Below are 23,319 nucleotides of genomic sequence, written 5' to 3'. Positions count from 1 at the left end.
ACCCGTTGAGATTGACGGGTTATTCCAGCCACGTGTAATGTCAGTGGGCCACAAGCCCACGCAGGACCAAGTCAAGAACCAAGATGGCTCTAAATCCAAAATCTAAATCTAAATCCTGTCTCCGTCTGGTTCTCCTTTGTCACCTCTTTGGAGAGGCTGTCCCTGGTGACCCTAGCTACAGTGGCGCCCCCTCCCTCGCGCCACCTGCTATCCCATCAATCATTAGCATTGATAAGTATTTGTTGGCATCACATATTATTATATGTTTGCCTGTCTCTGCCCACTACGATGTAAGCTTTATATCCCCTTGGTTTACAATATGCGGCACATAGTCGGCTATCAAAAAATATTTAATGAATGAATGATTGAATAAATTAGTTAATTACATTTTAGTTTGCATTTGCACCTGAGGAAACCTATAAGCTTTCAACAAATACACAGGTTCCTCTTGAGCTTAAGCATCTGGGACAATAGAAAGAGGGGCTAAGAGGCTAACTGACGAGATGGCATGGGAAAACAACAACAGGATTAATGCAAGTGGGCCAGACCTAGCCACTTTGAAATGCCCCCTTGTTGGCACGGTGGCCTTCTTGTAGTCCCATGGGAGGTGCCTCGACACACCACAGAGCAATTAAGTGCACAACCAGAAGCTTGAGCTAGAAGTTCCCACGAAGTCAGAAGGAGCAAGGGAAAGGAAAGGGGCAGTGAGGGGAGGCCTCCGTGGGAGAGGGCCGTACGGAGGAAGCGCAGGCCAGCAGCACCCAGAAGAGGGGGAGGGCCCATGGTCCTCACCTCCTGCTTCATTATTCCCATCAGCAGGAGTGGGGGCTCCCAAAGAGCCATGTTCTCCTCTGCCTTCCGCTGTGGGCAGCAGCAGGAGAAATGTCATGTGTGCCTAGTTCCTTTAGGAAATCTGTGCCCCACTGAGAATCAGTTCAAATTCAAAAAAATAATAACAGTTAAACAAAACAGAGATTCTCTGATGAAGATGAGAGTCATCCATTGCTCATTTTTGTCTTCCTAGAAAGAACGAAAACCAAACATGATCTTTCCCCGTTTGGGGGAACATTTTTGCAGGCTGGCTTTGCTCGTTCTCTTTTGAATACCTCAAGCAGAACACCCCTCGTGTTGTTAATGACTTCAAAGATACCGGGTCCACTGTACGGCAAGTGATAAAAATGTACACAGCATGTGTTGGATAAATTAATAAACTCTCCAGAGCCTCCGATTCCTCGGGCCCAGCAGCACCATAATGAAATGTTATTCTGAAGTGGAGGAGGTGGGAAGGAGAAAAAGGGGAGCAGTATTTAATATATGCAAATTAACTAGTATGCAAATTGCCACTAAGTTAAAAATAACGGACTGCGAAAGGAGCCCATTTTTTAAGCAGGTTGTTTATTCATTAGCCTAATTCCCATTATCAATCCTTCTGTTTTCTTCTTTATTAAGTACTCACATTTGGGGAAGTTTGCTTCCTACAAATTGTTTTGCTCCAAAACCCGTAACACTGGTTAGAACAATCACCATACATTAGCTTTTCTCTATCTCATTCTTGATTTTGCCCCTTGCCTGCATTCTCTTTCTTTCTTCCTGTCCCTTTCTTTTTGCCTTTCCTCCGGTTCCTCCTGTCATCCTCACTGGCCTTGTTTCTCTGGCACCTTTTGTCTCTCCGATGTATGAGGTTCCCTGGCAAGCAGGCAGAGTGGGGCAGGAGAAAAGGAAGCCTCCTGTCTCAAAAGGGCTTACACCAGGGAGCTCTTCTGTCGAGCACTGGCCCCATGGGCTGGATTCTCAGATATAAAAGACTCCAGCAGCTGGCTCCCCATTACGTTGGGGCTTGGACGACCATCAGTCCCCAGCCAATGATATCAGAACAGCCAGAACAATGCACACCCCGGTTCAGGTCTGTATATGGCCTCCGCTCCCTCAAGACAGACCTTACAGGATGTTAAGAGGAACTGGCAGCCAAAATCCTCCTCTTTTGTCTCAAGAAGCCTCCACCTTGCTATGTGCAAGCTCTGGTGCCCCCTAGAGGCTGAAAGTGGTACAGAGTGCTGGGCTGGTCCTAGGGAACACAGGGCAGGAGGAAGGCGCACGCAGGGAGGGTTCTCCCACACAAAGCCTCCCCCGCCCCACCGCCACAGGGTGTCCAGAGAGCATATCCAGAAAGTGTGGGTGCCCATGAGCAGCTGGGCGGGAGCCAAAGGTAGAGGCTTTGCTGATGCCGCGCGTGAGCTTGCGAGGATGTTTTTTTGTGCTAGCTGTTGTCATTTTTCACATGGTTTTTAATCACATAGTTATTACAAAGCCTCAAGATCATTTTTTACCACACGCTTCTCTGCACAGGGCGCTTGGCTGTGGCTGTGCAGAGCTGTTTGCGCAGACATGCCCCATGGAGTGTGCGGTCTCAGACACACAAGCACACACACCCAGAGGCTCAGAGTCTCTCTGTGCCCTGGAGAAGCTGTGGTGGAGGCCCAGGGTACAGAACTTCAAAGCCAGCCCTGCCAAAAACCCTTACTCCACATCAGGTTGTGCTACCGATCAGATGCAAGTGAGTCAACGTGAACACATATTCCTGCAGCAAAAAACGCTAATTCCCACTCTTGCAGGAACTCCCACTTGCTAGTGCTAAAAATTCTCCTAGGGGACCCAGAGCAGGAACCACATTTTCCAGGTCTCAGCTCAGGGCCGGAGCTTTGTCATCCCCTTGCTGAAGCACCTATTACTCTAGGACAGTGATGTCAAATGTGAAAGGTCACACTCAGGTGGCTGCTTGGCATCCTGGTCCAGAGACCAGGGACAGCTGGAGAGTGAATTTGCATCAACTCCTGCTCCTTCAGTCCACTTTGCAATCTCCCATTGCGCTTAAGGGCTACAAATGGTGTCAAAAGGCTAAAGACCTCAAAGAGGCGGGCAGCAACAGAAACAGTCACTGACACGAAGCCTGAGATGGAGCCAGAAAAATAAATCATTATCATTTAAGCCTTGCACGTTTTTATACATACTGTCTTTGCAATATTTCCAAAGAATGAGCAAATAAATCACCCCGCTCTTGACATTTTTAATAACTTTAAGAATGCGGTTAGGGTAATACTTAACTTTATTGACGTATTGTATGGTTCATCCATCCCATCAAACCTCAATGAAACTTCAATGAATATTAACTGAGGACCCATAATGTACTAGGCACTGCCTTGAGAATCCCCCGAGTGGTCCCTGTCCCCCTCCAGGAGCTCTAACTCATTGGCTTGACTCGTATCTGTGGGAATCAATAGCCCATAGGGCAAGACTCCATCTAGTGGGGTACAAAGGCTGTTCAGATCTAGCTGGAGGATCTGGCTCCCTGGGTTTGGGGAAAACCTCTTTCTGAACTCTGGCTGCTTGAGAGTATTCTGAGAGTCAGGAGCCTCCCTTGTGCATTAGAGACAGACTAGATGAATGGAAAGAAGAGAGAACAGAATGCAGCTTAGTAGCCAAACCCCAAAGACAGGAGATGTAGCCCTAGTACGTCATTCTGGGACATGACCCAGCCTGGTCCCTGATTTCCCGGAACAAGACTCAGAGGCCCAGAGTGGGACCTTAAACTCACCAGAGTCACACAGCTCTTTCATAGCAGAGCTAGAAGTAAAAACCAAGTGTCTTGATTTTTAAGCTAACAACCTTTTCTGTGGTAAATGGTAATGGTGGCACATTTTACAAAGGGGTAGGAGAGTTTTAAAAAGGAGATCAAATAATTAAAGGAATAATGATAGTATTTGACCTGTTTCTCAAACACTACCTCTAGGAGACACTCTCCAGCACCTCGGATTCTCAAAGGCACAAGTTTTCTCTCTTACCCTAGGACTTTTTTGAGCTGTCACCTTCACAAAAATACTATGACCTCCAACCTTCTTCTCTTAGCCCTTCTTTTTCATTCTTCAGCTCTCATTTGGGACACCAATTTGGACATCACTCCAAGAAGCTTTTCCTGATCCCTCAAATCTGCTGTTCGCAAGGCTCCCAGCCCCCATCCCACACTCTCCTTCACAGCACCTGCCCCTGTCCCTGCTCCCTGCAGTTGTCTTTTCTTTGTATGCCTTCTCCAATCTTCTATGAACCTCTGGAGGGCAGAGACTACATCTGTCTTGCTCCCTCAAAATTGTCTCCGTAGACCCTAATGTTAATAACTCTAAGAATGCGATTAAGGTAATACTCAACTTTATTGATATAGTGTACAGTTCATCCGTCTCATCAAAACTCAATTAAATCTCAGTGACCATTAAACCAGGGCGCAAATGGCCCAGGCAGTGATGCCTGCCATACAGTAGATGCTCAATAAATATTTTAGAATGTATAAATGAAGAGTGGACCATAGAGCCTCATCAGTGAGAAAATGTCATTAGCCATTCCTGTCACAGAGGGATCCAGTTTCTCCCTCTTCCTGAACACATTCTTGGCTGCTAATCTGAGCATTCCAGAGTAAGACTTAAACTGCCTGAGAAAACATGTTATAGGCTATGTAAAGGTAAGAGAAAGGTACACACATTTAAATATGGCCCTTCTTATTTATGGGTACAAACTTTATACTTGGAAGACATATCTTCTTTATAGCAAAAGCCAAGGAAACAAGTATTGGACAGAGAAAGAATTTTGTAGCAAACATTGTAGAAAAGCTTTAATATCTCTGCTACATAAAGAATTCATATAAATTGATTTTTTAAAATTCAAGACCTCAGTAGATAAGTAGACAAAGAACACAAACAGAAAATGCATATAAGGGAAGACTTAACTAGTAAGTAAAAATACAGAAACATACCCAACCTTGCCGATGAAGACAGTTGGGAGGTTTAGGACCCAAGTGCAGGATGAGAAAAGGTCAGTCGCCCCCCTGGCCCAGCCTCCCTCACTCACCACAGGACTGGACTTGCTGTTGCCACTGTGTGTCAATGTGCCAGGTGAGGTGGGTTTGAGTAAGAGCCCTCAGGTCCCAAGGAGGCTAGGAGAGATGCAGAGGGCAATACCGTGAGCAAGGCCAGGAGGTGAATTCTGAGCTGGCCGCCAGTGGGGGTGGATGGAGGCATATGACAGCAAGAAGGGGGGTAGAATGGCTTACAGGCAGCTTTGCTTATTAGAAGATGTGGTGCCAAGGGTGGCTAGCACAGTGCCTGACATACGGTAAATGCTAGAAACTGTGCAAGTAGAAACAAGCTTGCAAACAGAGAGGAAAGAATCAAAGGGAAATACATGAGTGTTTGAAAACAAGGCAATCTATGTATATAGAACACAATCACAGGAGCTTCAGGATTTGCTGTCAGCTCCTGGATTTGGCTTCTACAGCCAGCTGCCAGGCAGGGTTCCCTCAGGTGCACCCACCAGAAGGGAAATGAGACCCATTAATGCTTTTGCCAGCATGGCTCACAGGTTCAGAAATGTTTCTGAAAAACAAAACAATAACAAAAATATGACAGCCTCTGAAACTTTCAGAAGCTAAAAATAAAAATACATTATGCCATACACCTTAAACTTATACAGTGATGTATGTCAATTCTATTTCAATAAAACTGGAAAAGATAAAAAATAATAGCCAGTGTGGCAAGCTTGGTACGGTGTAAATAATAAGTATAACATTTTTGGAAAGCAGTCCAACAGTATTTTTTTTTTTATTTATTTTTTCAGCGTAACAGTATTCATTCTTTTTGCACAACACCCAGTGCTCCATGCAAAACGTGCCCTCCCCATCACCCACCACCTGTTCCCCCAACCTCCCACCCCTGACCCTTCAAAACCCTCAGGTTGTTTTTCAGAGTCCATAGTCTCTTATGGTTCGCCTCCCCTCCCCAATGTCCATAGCCCGCTCCCCCTCTCCCAATCCCACCTCCCCCCAGCAACCCCCAGTTTGTTTTGTGAGATTAAGAGTCATTTATGGTTTGTCTCCCTCCCAATCCCATCTTGTTTCATTTATTCTTCTCCTATCCCCCTACCCCCCCCCATGTTGCTTCTCCATGTCCTCATATCAGGGAGATCATATGATAGTTGTCTTTCTCCGATTGACTTATTTCACTAAGCATGATACGCTCTAGTTCCATCCACGTCGTCGCAAATGGCAAGATTTCATTTCTTTTGATGGCTGCATAGTATTCCATTGTGTATATATACCACATCTTCTTGATCCATTCATCTGTTGATGGACATCTAGGTTCTTTCCATAGTCTGGCTATTGTAGACATTGCTGCTATAAACATTCGGGTACACGTGCCCCTTCGGATCACTATGTTTGTATCTTTAGGGTAAATACCCAGTAGTGCAATTGCTGGGTCATAGGGTAGTTCTATTTTCAACATTTTGAGGAACCTCCATGCTGTTTTCCAGAGTGGTTGCACCAGCTTGCATTCCCACCAACAGTGGAGGAGGGTTCCCCTTTCTCCACATCCTCGCCAGCATCTGTCATTTCCTGACTTGTTAATTTTAGCCATTCTGACTGGTGTGAGGTGATATCTCATTGTGGTTTTGATTTGTATTTCCCTGATGCCGAGTGACGTGGAGCACTTTTTCATGTGTCTGTTGGCCATCTGGATGTCTTCTTTGCAGAAATGTCTGTTCATGTCCTCTGCCCATTTCTTGATTGGATTGTTTGTTCTTTGGGTGTTGAGTTTGCTAAGTTCCTTATAGATTTTGGATACTAGCCCTTTATCTGATATGTCGTTTGCAAATATCTTCTCCCATTCTGTCAGCTGTCTTTTGGTTTTGTTAACTGTTTCCTTTGCTGTGCAAAAGCTTTTGATCTTGATGAAATCCCAATAGTTCATTTTCGCCCTTGCTTCCCTTGCCTTTGCCGTTGTTCCTAGGAAGATGTTGCTGCGGCTGAGGTCGAAGAGGTTGCTGCCTGCGTTCTCCTCAAGGATTTTGATGGATTCCTTTCTCACATTGAGGTCCTTCATCCATTTGGAGTCTATTTTCGTGTGTGGTGTAAGGAAGTGGTCCAATTTCATTTTTCTGCATGTGGCTGTCCAATTTTCCCAGCACCATTTATCAAGCACCATGTATCAATTAGTCATTGTGGCAATAACGTTGTGTAACAGACGACCTCAAAAATCTCAGAAATGAAGGTCCTCAGGGGTCCAAGGTGGAAAGTGCATTATAGCCTAAGGCATCCCATGACTATCAAAGGTGAGCACTAGGCTCAGAAAACAATTTCTCATCTTGTTGATTGTTGAACCCTGCTTGCTTTCAAAAATCACCCAGGTCCTAAGGTCCAATAATTCATTTTGTGGAGAGTCACAAAAGGGTCTGTCTATCCAGGCAAAGGAGATAGCCCAGTGGAGTGGGAGCTAGAACAAGCAAGAAGGGGAGACAATCCACTTGATGGCCTCCTTTCCCTAGCTCCAAAGTCAATGCATAGACTTCAACTGACTTCTTATATTTGCACATTAAAACCTTATTGAAAGGAAGTTTATGGGGTGGTAGAAATGTTCTATACCTTGAATAGGGTCAAACAGCTTTGTACACCTGTCAAGATTCATTTAAATGATCACTTCAAATGTGCGCATTTTATAGTATGGGACTTATGCCTCAACAAAGTTGGTTTAAAAATAAAACCTGTTGAGAACCATCTTACTTCATATTTAAATTTGTATAGACAACTGATTTTATCTGGAAACAGACTGGTAAAATTAAGCTGAATAAAAAACTATTTATAGTTCTTTCACTTCTGGCCAAGATGGAAAGACAGGGGCTGGGTTTAACATACTGTCTGAAATAAACAGTATTTTTAAAGACAAAAAAAAAAAAAAATTCAAAGAATAGTTTTCAAGACATTGGATGTCAGACAGTGTTGCCTGAGGAATGGGAAGCAAATGTTAAGATTGCCCCAGCTTATTGCCTCAGGAAGGTTTCCAGACCATGGAGAAACAGGGAAACCAGGCAGAGCTCAGTGAAATTCCTGAGTTTAGAGCTTCCAGAGCTGAGAGCCTGGAGACCTCAATGACATTTATGAAATATTCTCCATTCAACGACAGCAGAATACACATTCTTTTCAGGTGCACGTGAAACATGTACATAAAACAAGTCTCAAATTATGTCAGGTGCATAAAATAGACTCAAATTTAAATGAATTGAATTTTTACAATATATGTTTTCTGGCCAAAATGGAATTAAATTATGAATCAACAGCAGAACTCTAAAAATTTATCCAATATTTAAAAAATAAAAAACATACTTCCAAATAACCAGTGGGTCAAAGAAGAAACCAAAAGTGCAATTAGAAAGTATTTAGAACTGCAAATATGTGAAAACACAACAAAATTTGTAGGATGCTGCTATAGTTGTACACAGGGGAAAATTTATAGTACCAAATGCCTATATTAGAAAAAAAGAAACGTCTCAACTCAGTGACCTCAGCCTCCTCCCGAAGCTACAAAAATATAAAGACATAAAACTCCATGTAAGCAGAAGAACAGAAATAATAATGATCAGAGTAAATATCAATGGAAAAAGAAAATAAACACAGCATAGAAAAAAATCAATGAAACTGAAAGCTGGTTTTCTAAGAAGACCTATAAACCTCTAGCGAGACTAATCGATAGAGGGGGGGGGATACAAATTAGCAATAATAAGAATGAGAGAGGTAAAAATCACTATGCATTCTACAGATATTAAAAAGATCATCGGTAATGTTATGAACACCTTTATAACAATAAATTCAACAACTGAAATAAAGTGGACAAATTCCTTGCATAACAAAAATTGCCAAAATTCACTCAGGAAGAAATAACCTGAAGAGTCCAGGGTTCTGGGATCAAGTCCTGAGTCAGGCTCCTCGCTTAGGGGGAACCTGCTTCTCTCTCTCCCTCTGCCTCTCACTCCCCCTGCTTTTGCGCTCTTGCTTGCTCTCTTCCTCTTGCTCTCTCTCTCAGATAAAAAATAAATAAATATTTTTAAAACACACACACACACACACACACACACACACAAAACTTTCCCAGAAAAAACTCCCAAGTCCAGATGGCTTTCCTGATGTATTCTACCAAACATCTGAGGAAGAAATAGTATTAATTCTACGCAAATCCTTGAAGAAACTGAGAAGGGACAAAAACTTCCCCTCTTATTCCATGAGGCCAGCACTACCTTGATACTAAAAGCAAACAAAGATATTACAAGAAAACTCCAGACTAATGGATCTCATGAATATAGAGGCAAACATCTTAACCAAATTTCAGCAGATCAAATCCAACAACACACAAAAAGAATAATGCATCTTTACTAAGTAGAGTTGATTCCAGGAGGACAAGGCTAGTTTAACATTCAAAAAAAATCAATGTAATTCACCATATTAACAAACCAAAAGGAAAAACTGTATTAATTTCAATTCATGCAGAGAAAGCACTTGGCAAAATCAACACAGCCATTCCTGATAAAAACTTTCAGGAAAGTGGGAATAAAAAAAAAGAACCTCTTCAATGTAATTAATTAATTAAGAGCATATCTGGAAAATCTACAGCTAATATCACATGTAAATGAGAAAGATTGAGTATTTTTTGCCCAATATTGAGAAAACGACAAAGATATCAGTCTCACCATTTCAATTTAACATTTTGCTATGGGTTCTAGCCAGTTCAGTAAGGCAAGAAGAAATCAGTCATTCAGATGGGAAAAGAAAAATTAAGAGTATATTTATTCATAGATAACATGATGATCATCTATGTAGAAAAATTCAATGAAATCTACAAAAATGCTATTAGAAAGGTTTCAGGATATACGATTAATATGCAAAAATCAATTGTGTTTCTATAAACTAGCAACAAACAATTGGAAATTGAAATTAAAAAATCAATGCCATTTAGAATAGCATACAAAAATTATTTACAGATAAATCTCACAAAAGATGTGAAAGACCTATACCATTAAAATTAAAAAAACATTGCTGATAGAAATTAAAGATGACCTAAAGAGAGTGGTTCTGTATTCATGAATCAAAAGATTCTTAAGATGTCAAATAGTCTTAAGATGTTAAATATTGTTAAGATGTTAAATCTCCCCAACTAATCTATGGATTCAGTGTAATCTCAATCACAACACAGCAGGCTTTTTTTTGTAAAAATTGACAAACTGATTATAAAAATTCATATGGATATTAATCCCTTATCAGATATATGGTTTACAAACATTTTCTCCCATTCCATATGTTGCCTTTTCATTTTGTTGATTATTTCCTTTGATCTACAGAAGCTTTTTAGTTTGATGTAGCCCTACTTATTTATTTTTGTTTTGTGGCCTGCGCTTTTGGTGTCATAGCTAAAAAATCATTGCCAAGACCAATCTTAAGGAGCTTTTCCCCTACTTTCCCCCCCTAGGCATTTAATGTTTTCAGATATTACAATTAAGTCTTTAATCCATTTCAAATCCATTTCTGTGTATGGTATAAGATCAGAACCTAATTTTTATTCTTTTCCACATGGATATCCAATTTTCCCAGTCCCACTTATTGAAAAGATTGTTCTTCAAATCCTTCTTGTGTGTTGTGGGTGCCCTTGTCAAAGATTAGTTGACTGTATATGCATGGATTTATTTCCGAGCCTTGATTCTGTTCTATTAGTCTGTGTCTGTTTTTATGCCAGTATGCTTTGATTACTATAGCTTTATAATATAGTTTGAAATCAGGAAGTATGATGTCTTCAACTTTGTTCTTTCTTAAGATTGCTTTGGCTCTTAGGGGTTTATGTGGTTCCAAGTGAATTTTAGGGCTGTTTTGTTCTATTTCTATGAAAGATAACAAAGAAAAGAATGTTAAAAAATGGAACAAAGGATCAGAATAGACATTTTTCTAAAGAACATATCCAAATAGGGGTGCCAAGATGGTTCAGTCCATTAAGCATCTGACTTCAGCTCAGGTCATGATCCTGGAGTCCTGGGATCGAGCCCCGAATTGGGCTCCCTGCTCAGTGGGGAGTATGTTTCTCCCTCTTCCTCTGTTCTTTCCCCCACTTGTCTTCTCTCTCTCTCTAATAAATAATTTTTTAAAAGAATATATACAAATAGTCAATAGGGATATGAAAATATGTTCAACACATCCATCATCAGGGAAATTCAAAACAAAACCACAATGAGATATCACTTCACATCTGTTAGGATGGTTATCATCAAAAAGACAAGTGATAACAAGTGTTGGCAAGGGTGTGAAAAAAAGATAACCCTTGTACACTATTGATGGGAATGTAAATTGATAGATCTATTGTAGAACACAGAACTACCATATGATACAGCAATTCTACTTCTGGATATATAGCCAAAGGAAATGAAATCAATATTTCAATATTTCAAATACATTTCCTATGTTTAATGCAGCATTATTCACAATAGCCAAGATATGGAAACAACCTAGGTGTCTGTCAGAAAACAAATGGATAAAGAAAATGTAAAAATAAGATATATTGTTATATATGTAGAATATCATTCAGCTGACTGGGGAGCTCAATTAGTTAAGCATCTGCCTTCAGCTTAGGTCATGATCTTGGGGTCCTGGGATGGAGCCTCTGGTCCAGCTACCCGCTCAGTGGGGAGTCTGCTTCTCCCTTTCCAACTGCCCCTCCCCCCCACTTGTGTGTTTGCATGCTCTCTCTCAAATAAATAAATAAAATCTTAAAAAAAAAATAAGAAGAAGGAAATCCTACTATTTGCAACAATATGGATGAACCTAGTGGACATTATGCTACGTGAAATAAGCCTGACACAGAAAGGCAAATACTGTGTGATCTCACATATATGTGGAAACTGAAAGTCAAATTCACAGAACCAGAGAGTACAACAGTGGTTGTCAGGGACTGGGGGGCCCGGGAGGGATGGAGATATTGGTCAAAGGATACAAACTTTCACTAATAAGATCAATAAGTTCTCGGGATCTAATATAGAACATGGAGACTATAGTTAACAATACTATATTGTGTACTTGGATTTTGCCAAGAGAACAGATCTTAAATGTTCTTACCACAAAAAAGGTAATTATGTGAAGCGATGGATGCAATAATTAATTTGATTGTGGTAATAATTTCACAGTGTATATAACCATTAAATCATCACATTGTATACCCTAATTATATATAATTTTAATCTGTCAACTATACTTCAATAAAGCTGGAGGAAAATCATATGGAAATGCACAGAACCAATAATGGCCAAAACAACTTAGAAAAAGAACAATGCAGGGGCACCTGGGTGGCTCAGTGGGTTAAGTCTCTGCCTTCGGCTCAGGTCATGATCCCAGGGTCCTGGGATCAAGCCCTGCATTGGGCTAAACTAGGTAGACGAAAAGCAAGGATTAGAGGAAAAGGGAGAGATGAGCCTCAGGTAGTGAAACCTAACTTCCTCAAGTTCATCTGGAGACAAGAGATGGCATAAGAAATCAGAAGGCATGGGTGGTATTTGATGGCTGTCCAGAGAAAAGGAAGAAGATCCACCAAGGGAACCCTACCTCTTGTTCCCACAACTTAAGGAGACCCCATGGTTGACAGTGACAGAGAAAAGCTACTTGGAGCTTGGTAGATTCTGGAGGCCTTCATAATCCAGCTTTCCCTAAAACCCTAGAGCTTCAGGAAAACTCCAAGAGAAAGAAAGCTTTGTAAATCTTCTGATGACTTAGGTCTCGAAATGATTTTCACTGCAATCCCTTCTAGGGGGGAAAAGAATCTGAGGTGGGTCTTCTCAATATGGCCACTTGCTATTAGATTACGTTCATGTACTCCTATACTGGCATACTATATGGGTTTTCAAATAGGCATTAGGAAGTAGAAACTGTAAAGTATAAAATAAAAACAAAAATCAGAATTATAATATTTTCTTTCTACATTCCCAATCACCTTGTATACTGAGTGACCACACCTCACTTTGGAGACCATAGAGTTAGATAAAGCACACTCTAGTTATGTCGTGCGAATAATCAGACCTGGTAATTATGATTGACAATATTAAGAAAAATAGAAATAGCTATGATAACAAAACATTGTAAACAACTGAACTATCCAAGAAAGAATAACTGGTAAAACATACCTACTTGACAAACTATTAAATAATCATTTAAAATGGTATCTTCAATAGTATGGAGGTTCCCCCAAAAATGAAAAATGGAAATATCCTATGATCAAGTAATGTGACTACTGGGTATTTACTCAAAGAAAACAAAAATAATACTTCAAAGAGATATATACACCCTTATGTTTATTGCAGCACTATGTACTATAGCCAAGATATGGAAGCACCCCACGTGTTCGTTGATACTTGAATGGACAAAGATGTGGTGTATATACATACAATAGAATATTATTCGGCCACGAAGAAGAATGAGATCTTGACATTTGTGACAACATAGATGGACCTAGAGGGTATTTGCTAAGTGAAATAAGTCAAACAGAGAAAGACAAAGATGGTATGATTTCACTTACATGTGGAATCTAAAAAACCAGCCAACCAACCAACCAAACAAACAAACAAAATCAGAAACAGACCCATTGTTGGTCACCAAGAGGGAAAGCAGGTGGGGAGATGGGCAGAATGGGTGAAGGGGAGTGTGAGATACAGATTTCTGGTGATGGAATGAGTAAGTCATGGGGATGAAGGGTACAGCATAGGGAATATAGTCAATGGAACTACAATAGCGTGTATGGCAACAGGTGGTAGCTTCACCCTGGTGAGCACAGCATAACATATAGAGTTGTTGAATCACTATGTTGTACACCTGAAATTAATACACATTTGTATGTCAACTATACTTCAAGTAAAAAAATAAAAAGAACAAAAAAATATATAAGAATAAAATATGTTTTCAAAGAATATTCTCTGACATGTCAAAATGTTCATGATGTGGCATTACATGAGAAAAACCAATGCACAATACTCAGGAAGATTCCAGTTTTGTAAAAGGAAAAATTATGGGGGCGCCTGGGTGGCTCAGTGGGTTAAGCCTCTGCCTTCGGCTCAGGTCATGATCTCAGGGTCCTGGGATCGAGCCCCGCATCGGGCTCTCTGCTCAGCAGGGAGCCTGCTTCCCCTCTCTCTCTTGCCTAGTTATGATCTCTCTCTCTCTCTCTCTTTCTCTGTCAAATAAATAAATAAAATCTTTAAAAAAAAAGAGAAAAGGAAAAATTATGTATGTATCATGGAAAAGACTGAAAAGAACTGTGTTGAGGTGTTATTAAATTTTGGATGATTTTATGGACATTGGGGAAGGTATGTGCTATGGTGAGTGCTGTGAAGTGTGTAAACCTGGCAATTCACAGACCTGTACCCCTGGGGCTAATAATACATTATATGTTATTAAAAAATTTCAAAAAATTATAAAAAAGAGAAAAAAATAAATATTAAAAAAATTTTGGATGATTTTACATTTCTGCTTTATTCTTTCAGCCTTTTCCAAATGCTCTGAAATCAACATTTTCCACTTTATAATCATAAAAACACAGTATTTTTGTAGAGAAAGCGAAAAAGATAACCCCCACCAGGCCGTAAAAAATCCTGATACTGACATTCACAATTCTAGTGAGAGGTTAAGATTAGAAAGAAATTTTCAAAATCAGTACCCTAAGCGTTAAAGTCCAGTAATGATGGAAGACAGACCCACCAGCACTCGGGATCTTCATGCACTTGGTTATAGGCATCCATTCTGCGAGCGCTGGTCGTCACACACGGCAAATGAAACCACAGCAGAATAATAAAGATGCTTCACAAGCAGGGGCCCTGCCCCAGAGTGCTTCTCAGTTATCTTGCGTTCCCATGCTATGCTCACCAAAACAGAAAGCAACAAGTCTTCCTTTATGCAAAGCAGCTTTTGTGTCTTCTTGAGAAGCAGGGTGGCTGAGGATGTGTGGCCACCACAGTCTAAAAAGATATGACAAGGAGAAGGAGATGCAGAGAAAGAGAAATAAAATGGGAGTATCAGACAGGCTGCAGGTTAGGGTCTTCAGAAGGGGAAGGGATTGGGATCCACAGAACCAAGAATCTTGAGGATGCATGGGGCACAGACTTACTTGCCAAATTCCCAAACTCTGTGACTAGGAGCTATCCTGTGAAACGTGACCCAGGTTTAGTTGCAGACATAAAAGGAAGCAATTTCTCTCACAGTGAGTAATAAACGGATTGGAACTTATTGGAATTCATCACCCCCAAGAGGTTGTGCTGGCAGGAACTATAAATGCCTTCCAAAAAGCTTTGGACAAATTTATGAATGGCAAAATTGTAAATGACCTCTTTTGCTCACTCCCCCTTGCTCTTTCTCTCTCAGGCAGACACTGTCTATAGAGGCTGAGCCAGTGGTTGCCTTAAGAGATGCAGACCTAATTTTCCTTAAAGGCCAGGCAAGGTCAGGGCCCCCACTTTTTGTTCCCACAGCACCCTGTGTTTCACTGGTCACAGCCCTGACCACACCACGTTATCATCCCTTGCCAAGGGGTCTGGGGCCCTGCTAGGTTGTCACAGCAACAGGCAGCACTGAGTGGACTGAACAATGGGTGGACTGGACCTGTTTTTGTCAAAGGAAGCAGCCCAGAAAGTAAGCTGAGTGTCACATTTAATCCGGGCCAAATTTTGAGAGATTTTACACTAGCAAGGGTGTTGATTACTTTCTAGTCCTTGCTCACCACTACCGTCACCCCCCACTCCCATGTGTACCCAGAACAGAAAATCTGGTGCAAGGGCAGGAAGTGTGGGTGGTTTAGGGTATACTCTCAGAGGGATACCCCCAAGTGAAGTCATGCAAGAACATCTCATCTGAGAAGGGTTCTTGGAAGCTCCTGGGAGACTAAAGTCTGGAGAGCTCTCACATCCTTCCTCTTCTAATCCCCCAGCCCCGCTCACCAGACAGCTCTATTGTCTGCTGCAGTGGGCTTCTGAGCTCTGATTTGCAAGTCAATTCCCTGGGAACCACGTGATAAGATACATTATCAGATAAGAGATACTCCCCTACATCAAGGACACTGTCTCCTGCATCTCCTCTAAGCCTTGTTTAATAACATGAGTCTTACCCATAAGTGTGCCAAGATTCTTTAGGTTGAGGAGGGATTTTAATTTATTTTTCCATTAATGGTCAGGATCCATTCTAAACCTGTAAACACTGTTTCTATAAATGCAGTGCAATACTAATTTTTAATGCAAATAAATAACTAGAGTGAGTGATTCGGAGACACAGTTTGTCCCGCTGGGGCTTTTGCAAATCTCTTACATTTGGCTTTGGAGAAAAGAGAGAATACTTATATTCTGGTAAGTTGCAGTGGTCACCTAGGGTCCAGTTTCCCCATTCTTGGGATTTTTCAAGGATATGTGGGAGAAGGAAAAGATAAATCACAAGTAGAGATCATAACACCATACAGCTGTTAAAGTTAGAAAAAAAGTCTTAGAGATTTTCTACTAAAACTCTTTTGTTTTATAGGTGAGACATGTGGTCACCAAAAGAATAAGGCCTGCCTGGGGATATATGGCCTATGAATAACTGCGCAGAGTCCAGAAATGGCATGTTTCTGAGAAATGTACAGGAGCGGCCATGGTAGCAGAGCACCCCATTGCTGATATTGTGATTATCGCTTAGATGCCAGTAACCCACAAGGGTGGTCATATGGCACAGCTTCTGGTCAGCACTCATTGGACATATTCTATTATATGGATCCCATAAGTCTATTTAAATGTGTCAGACATGTACTCTGATTTGGGTTTCCAAATACAGTCACTAGAATTGCATAAAACCTATAGAGGTTAAACAGTATGTCTTGCCAGGAATCCCAAGAGCCCAGAGCCCAGACTCCTGTCTGGACTGAGATACAGACCCTGGGGGCTCCTCTGTGGGAGAAGAAAAAGACACAGAAAAAGTCAAGGTCAACTTGACACCCATAATTATTAGTCCAGAGGCCACAAGAACTGATGTTTCTGGACAGCCCCCAGTCAGCAGGGAGAAACAAGGGTCATAATCACTCTCAGAGTACCGTCAGTCACCAAAAGCAGCATTTCTCAACAGTTTTCAAGATATTTAGTTATGAAGGCTGAGATGGGAAAGAAGCATTATGAACAACAGGTGTGAGGTGGGAGACAGACCATCCCCAGCCAGACTGTGAGGTAGCTAAGAAGATGGTCTGCAGGTGATGGCTTCTCCATGGGCTTATACTCCCATCACCCAACAGGGATGCCACTCCCCTCTTAAAACCAGCTCTTCCTTCCGGAACTGGAAGAGCAGTTAAAGAAAACATGCTGACATGATGGGGATCTGTATCTCAAAGATTTCTGTTCTGTAGTGAGTTAGGTGTGAAGTAAAGTGGACAAAAGTACTCCCCCAGCAGTCAGGCAGACTCATTCCATCAGGAAGACTCAAATGGTACACCCAGCAGAATTGAGCAGGTCAGAGAATATCCATGTTCTAGACTAGAGAGGGGGGGTAGCCACATGGTACTTAAGAAGCTATGAACACTTCATAGGGGAGAGCAAGTAAGAATTTTTTAATTATCTATTTAAGTAGTTTCTCCACCCTATAATTACACATTTTCATTGTATTTAATTTGGGAGTATTTTTATTGATGGTGGTGGTGTCCTTCTGATTATAAACTGAGAGAATAACCACCCACCTCTAAAGGGTCTGAGGTCTCTTTGTTTTCGCTGGTTTAGAGGAAGCAGCAGGACCTTGAGGGCAGGAGAAAACACTGCAGCAGGACTGATGGGGCTATTATATGACCCACTATTTCAGCAGACATAGAAAGCTCATCTTCTTCAGAAAAGGAACAGAGAGAGGAAATGAAAGAAAAAATTTACTGAGTCCAAATTCTGTCATATGGGATATAGTCACATTTCCTGCACCAAACACCAGTTTCTACTTCAAACTTGAAGAAAAGAGAAGGAAAAAGTCCCATAAGCACTGGCATCTAGCTCTGGAAGGAGGGCCAGGACAAAACGGAGTAGACTGTGGTCAGGTAACCAGGAGACATGTGACCTCTAAGCTTCTGTCAGTGTTTTCCACTGTGAAATTATGGAGACCCTGAAAGATGGTCCTATGCTTCTAGAACACTACCATGGGTGTTTGGATACAGGAAGCTGAGTCAAGAGCTTAGTTTGGGTTGGAGATGTGAGCTGAACTGCTTTGTTGACAGGAGAATAAGGATTGACTGAGTCCAGGCACAGACTTAGCAAGGAGAACTCAGACACTAAAATCCCAGGGCAGGAGAGGTGTGGTCACACCCCTTAGGGGTAGGCCATAGTCCCCCAATTCTGCATTCTCTGAAGGCCACAATCCTTTCAATTTGTCTCCCCACCATAAACATATTCCCCATGGCAATCCTGTTTTCCTCCAAGTGTCCCCCTTGCTCTGGGCTGTAGCCAGAGTATCTAGGCTACTAATTTCCTTCCCTGGACTCCCACTACTCCCTCTTCCCCTCAATACCCACCAGCTGCCCTGGCAAGAATTCTATGAATTCCTAGGTCCCTGAAATATAGGGCCAGGACTAGAAAAAATGATGAAGAAGACAATGGAGAAAGTTCATAGGTACCCAAGTTGCCTAATTCAGCAAGTATCCCTCTTCCTTCTTCACCAGTTATGGGACTGTGCTTTCCTGCCCACAAGTGTCACCAGCCCTGTGGCTTGCCATCATGCTTCTAATGCTTTATTGTGCTATTGTGCTGGGAAAGATAACCCTACTGCCCCAGCCTGAGATTCCCCATTCCCTGGCCCTAAGTGATGAGAAAAAATGAAGAAAGACCACTTGGCCAGTAAGATTACCCTTTTACTTCTTAGTTGACCTTATAGCTGCCACATTCAGAAGAGCAGCGATTTTTCAAAATGGTGGACCTTTGAGCAAAAGATAAATTTAAAATTAATAAAATGTAATTTTCCTTTTATTTGTAATGTTGGTAGTTAATGTGATAAAATCAGATTAAGAACATTGTTTCATTTTTGGAAATGGTGGCTTAGTAGAGTGTTTTATGGGTGGGAAACCTATTTTCCCAGCAGGCTTGTATTACCTGTACTTACTGCAGGGTCTGCTAAGAATGTTATGTCTGCCTTATCTGTATTCTTCAACCTGTTATGATACATGAGCTACTACTACTTTCTTTCTCTATATGCTAATCCTCAAAAGCTATTTCTTGGGGCCAAGGGGATTGGTATTCCAAATAACTGTAAGTTTATGGTTTGAGGCAGAAAATGAAAGAGAGGACTCAGAGGATAAAAGATGGCAGCAGGCCAGGGATTATGAGGGATTGTGACTAATTTTAGAGTATGATGCCTATACTCAATTTCAAGTGACCTGTCTATAAGCCCTACTGATTACTTAATTAAATAATAAATAATAATAAATAATCCTTAATTAAAAGTCTCCTGTGCACATAAAGTATGCTAATGATCATTTGGGGTAATTTTAAGGAACTGGTAAGGTCTTAAGATTAAGGCAAAGATGTACAAAAAATTAATAATGATTAAAGGAATCAAGACACAGAGCACAACTCCATAATTCAGGAAAGCAAAATATTAAATCAAAATTTAAGTAGGGGAAAACACCAGCTTCCAGATAAACTTCACTAGGAAGATGAGATATTGGTATAAACCAAAACTAAATTTTAAAAGGAATTCTCTAAAATTCTAAGGCAAAGTGAAGCAAATGAACCTAAGTTGGTGGCATAACCACACACAGAAAAACTATTCCAAGATATTTAAAAACACATCAGTTGACTTTACTTCCTAAATAGGATACATCCTAAAACAAAATAACTGTAAAAATACTGCAAATGTTATGTATCCACCTATCATACTATTCTGTGCATTGTTGATTTTATTATTCTCGAACTGCTTTATGTGTTGTGAGATAAAATTAATGAATGCTTATGTTGACATTTTTGAGAACTGGGATTTTCAGTATAGGAGTTCTTAAGCATAAGAACAATGAGGTTAAATAAAAACCCAATAATCCTGAATTTAAATTGGAAGTACCAGACTAATGTCATGATGAATTTTATCTTTTGAAAATGTAAGTATTTCCCAGCTCTATCTGCAAAAAATCTAGAAACAATAACCAACCCAACAGCAATGAGCACTCCTAGTATCTAGACTATGGTTTCTAAATATTTCCCCCAAAAGGACTCTCCTTGAAAAAATGGCTGGTTCCAGTTCTGAGTTAAGAAACAAGATGAGTCTGAAATATCTTGTTATTATTGTTATAAAGCCAGGAGGTAATCAAGGGCAACTAGGTTTTTGTCAAAAGGACTCGAATTAAAAAGTCACACTCTCCAAAACTGGGACAATTTGTTCACTGATAAGAATAAATTTCAATGTTTTAATATAATATCAAGTATGTTTGAGTCCATAAGCACAACGGTGCTAAAAAAATAACAACGGCAAAAAGGAAACCCAGTAGTAACTGATGGAAAATTGGGAATTATTCTGAAAACTGATACAAGGAAAGTATCAAGCAATAAACTCTCCCTTCCTATAAAGATCTATACCTCAGAGTAACCTAAACGATGATACGGGGAAGTTTTTCTTTTTAAGAGGTGTTCCACATACCAAGTGAAGAAGAGATAATGGAATTAGGAAATAAATATTTGGTAACTACAAAGGGACTGATGGACCTAGATAATGATTATCTGTGCTGCTTGTATCACAAGAGACACCTGGACATTATGAATCTCCTTACAAAAGTACAGAACTCTACCAACTAAGTGGTCTTGCCCCCAAAAAATAAATAAATAAAATAAAATGAATGCAATCAAGCCCCTAGATCTAACTAGAAATTTAGACGAATAGAGGAACTCATTACATGACACCATGGGATTCGATTAGTAAAATCCAGACAGTGGAAAACCCTTTAGAACAGACAATTCAGTTTCTTCAACAACTGAATTACAAAGAAAAAGAGTGAAAATGAGACGGAAGAGGAACATTTAGGTTAAAAGAGACTTATAATAGATATCAACAACTGCCATGTGTGGACCTTATTTGAATCTGAATTGAACCAAACCATAAAATATAAAAATAATGAGACAATCAAGGAAATGTGAACACTGATTGAATATTTGGTGATATTAAGGAATATTTTCTGTAATAACAAATGGTATTATGGTTAGGGTTAGGGATTCTAATCTGAAATATTTGTAGATAAAATGACATGATGGTTGGAATATGCTTCAAAAAATTGAGGAGGGAGGATTGGAGAGGACAAGGTCAGTGAATGGGAATACAGAGGAAATAAACTTGACGTGAACTTAACAGTTGTTGAAGCTGGGTGACGGATACCTAGCGTTCATTAAACAGCTCTCTCTTTCTCTTTGTATTTTGAAGTTTTCCCCCAACAAAAATTTTTTAAGAAAAGAAAGAGGAAAGACAAGAGGATGCTAGTTCCATTGGACATAAGAAAAATACTCAAATCATTAAAAAAGTCATCAGTGGGGTTGCCTCAAGAAGCTGTAGGACTAAAAGAAGGGTCTCTCTTCCTTTTTATCATCTTCCCCCATGGGCTGTATTGTAACCAGATCTCTTCTCCTTTCTTAGGTATATGTATTCCCTCCTCTAGTATGTTTCTATGCACAGAGCCGTCCTCTCAGTCCTCCAGAGATGACCAAAAAATCTGAAAGCAGTACCAATAAGAGGAGTTGGATTCTGCACCACATAAACTGGCAAAAAGAGTGGGTCATTAATGGCCTAGGCATCATTAATTAGAACCCCAGAAACCAACTCTAGCTTGAAGCCTTGTTTGTCTGGCTAGTGGAGTATTTTTTTTTCAATGTCTTTGGTCAAAGTGTGCACCACGAGCCTCTACAAACCTATACACTGACATTTCATGCCTGGCCCTGGGAGCCTGGTAACCCATGACCCATATCCTCAATACTAAGGGAATTCTGGCTCAAAGATTTAGAGATCTTCCTTATTCTGTAGCATCTGAAAACCTCATCCACCACAAAGCCTTTGGATGCTGCTAGTTTGCAGTTTGATCAAATTTGGTACCTATCCTTTCACCCACTCTGTCTCTACCTTTAAATCTTAAATCCAAAAGATTTGTAGTAATATGAACTGACTGAAGAAAATCTCTCCTGTAACTCAGTAAAAACTTTTGCTTTACTTTCTCTTGTTTTCTAAGCAAAAATACATTTGGATTCTTTTTTTTTTTTTTTTTTTTTTTTTTTTTTTTTTTCCCCTTTTTATTAATTTTTTCAGCGTAACAGTATTCATTCTTTTTGCACAACACCCAGTGCTCCATGCAAAACGTGCCCTCCCCATCACCCACCACCTGTTCCCCCAACCTCCCACCCCTGACCCTTCAAAACCCTCAGGTTGTTTTTCAGAGTCCATAGTCTCTTATGGTTCGCCTCCCCTCCCCAATGTCCATACATTGGGGATACATTTGGATTCTTAAAAATCATTGATTTGATCTGGTGAGAAAAGTCAATTCAAAGTAGCCTCCCTTATTTAGATAAAATAATTGCAGTAGGATGAGTAACTTTGTATTCATCATCTTTGATTAACTTTAAGATAAATCTGGAATTAGCTCACTGATGTGGCTCAGTGGGTTGAGCTGCTGCCTTCAGCTCGGGTCGTGATCTCAGGGTCCTGGGATCGAGCCCCGCATCGGGCTCTCCGTTCAGCGGGGAGTCTGCTTCCCTTCCTCTCTCTCTCTGCCTGCCTCTCTGCCTACTTGTGATCTCTGTCTGTCAAATAAATAAATAAAATCTTTAAAAAAAAAAAAAACAATAGGATCATTCTAAGAAGAAACCCTGCCTCTGAGGAGAAAGTGATTGGCGTGCTTTCAAATTGTCTGGGAGGACTACAGTTTGGAACAGTAAAGCAGTGGGGAAGAGGGGTGGGGGTAGCAGATGAGCTAAACCTAGAATGAGCTTACAAGAGTTCGAAGACCACCAGGTCCTTGCCTTGGCCAAGTCATTACACCTCACTGAGCCTTAGTTCCTCACCTTTCTCTAGAAAGCGTTATTTTGTTATAGCAACCCCAGTAGACTAAGACAGAGACGTAACACATTTCTTACAAGTTTTTTGGCTTCTTGATTGCTCTTGCTCCTAAACTGGATGATTTATAGAAAATGGCAGGCTGCATCCAACATGTATATACTATACCTAGAATGTATGACCTAACCAATGTATTGCAACTGATAAGATTGTCTCATCTATAGATTTATATGAAGGTCTTTGGCAAAGAGCCATGGAAGAAGTATCTAGAAGGCAACATTTATAACATCATTTGAGAGGTGGGATTTAATGAGTTCAATTTGGACCAAGAACTATGTTTGTATCTTTACCAAAGTTGGTCCTTGTAATACCCAAGTGCCTGAGCATTTTCACTATGGCTTGTGTTCCTAAAATTGCTCATTGATAGCATAAAG

The sequence above is a fragment of the Meles meles genome, chromosome 4 (assembly GCF_922984935.1).
Source record: "Meles meles chromosome 4, mMelMel3.1 paternal haplotype, whole genome shotgun sequence".
NCBI lineage: Eukaryota > Metazoa > Chordata > Mammalia > Carnivora > Mustelidae > Meles > Meles meles.
Note: the sequence above shows the minus strand (reverse complement) of the source record.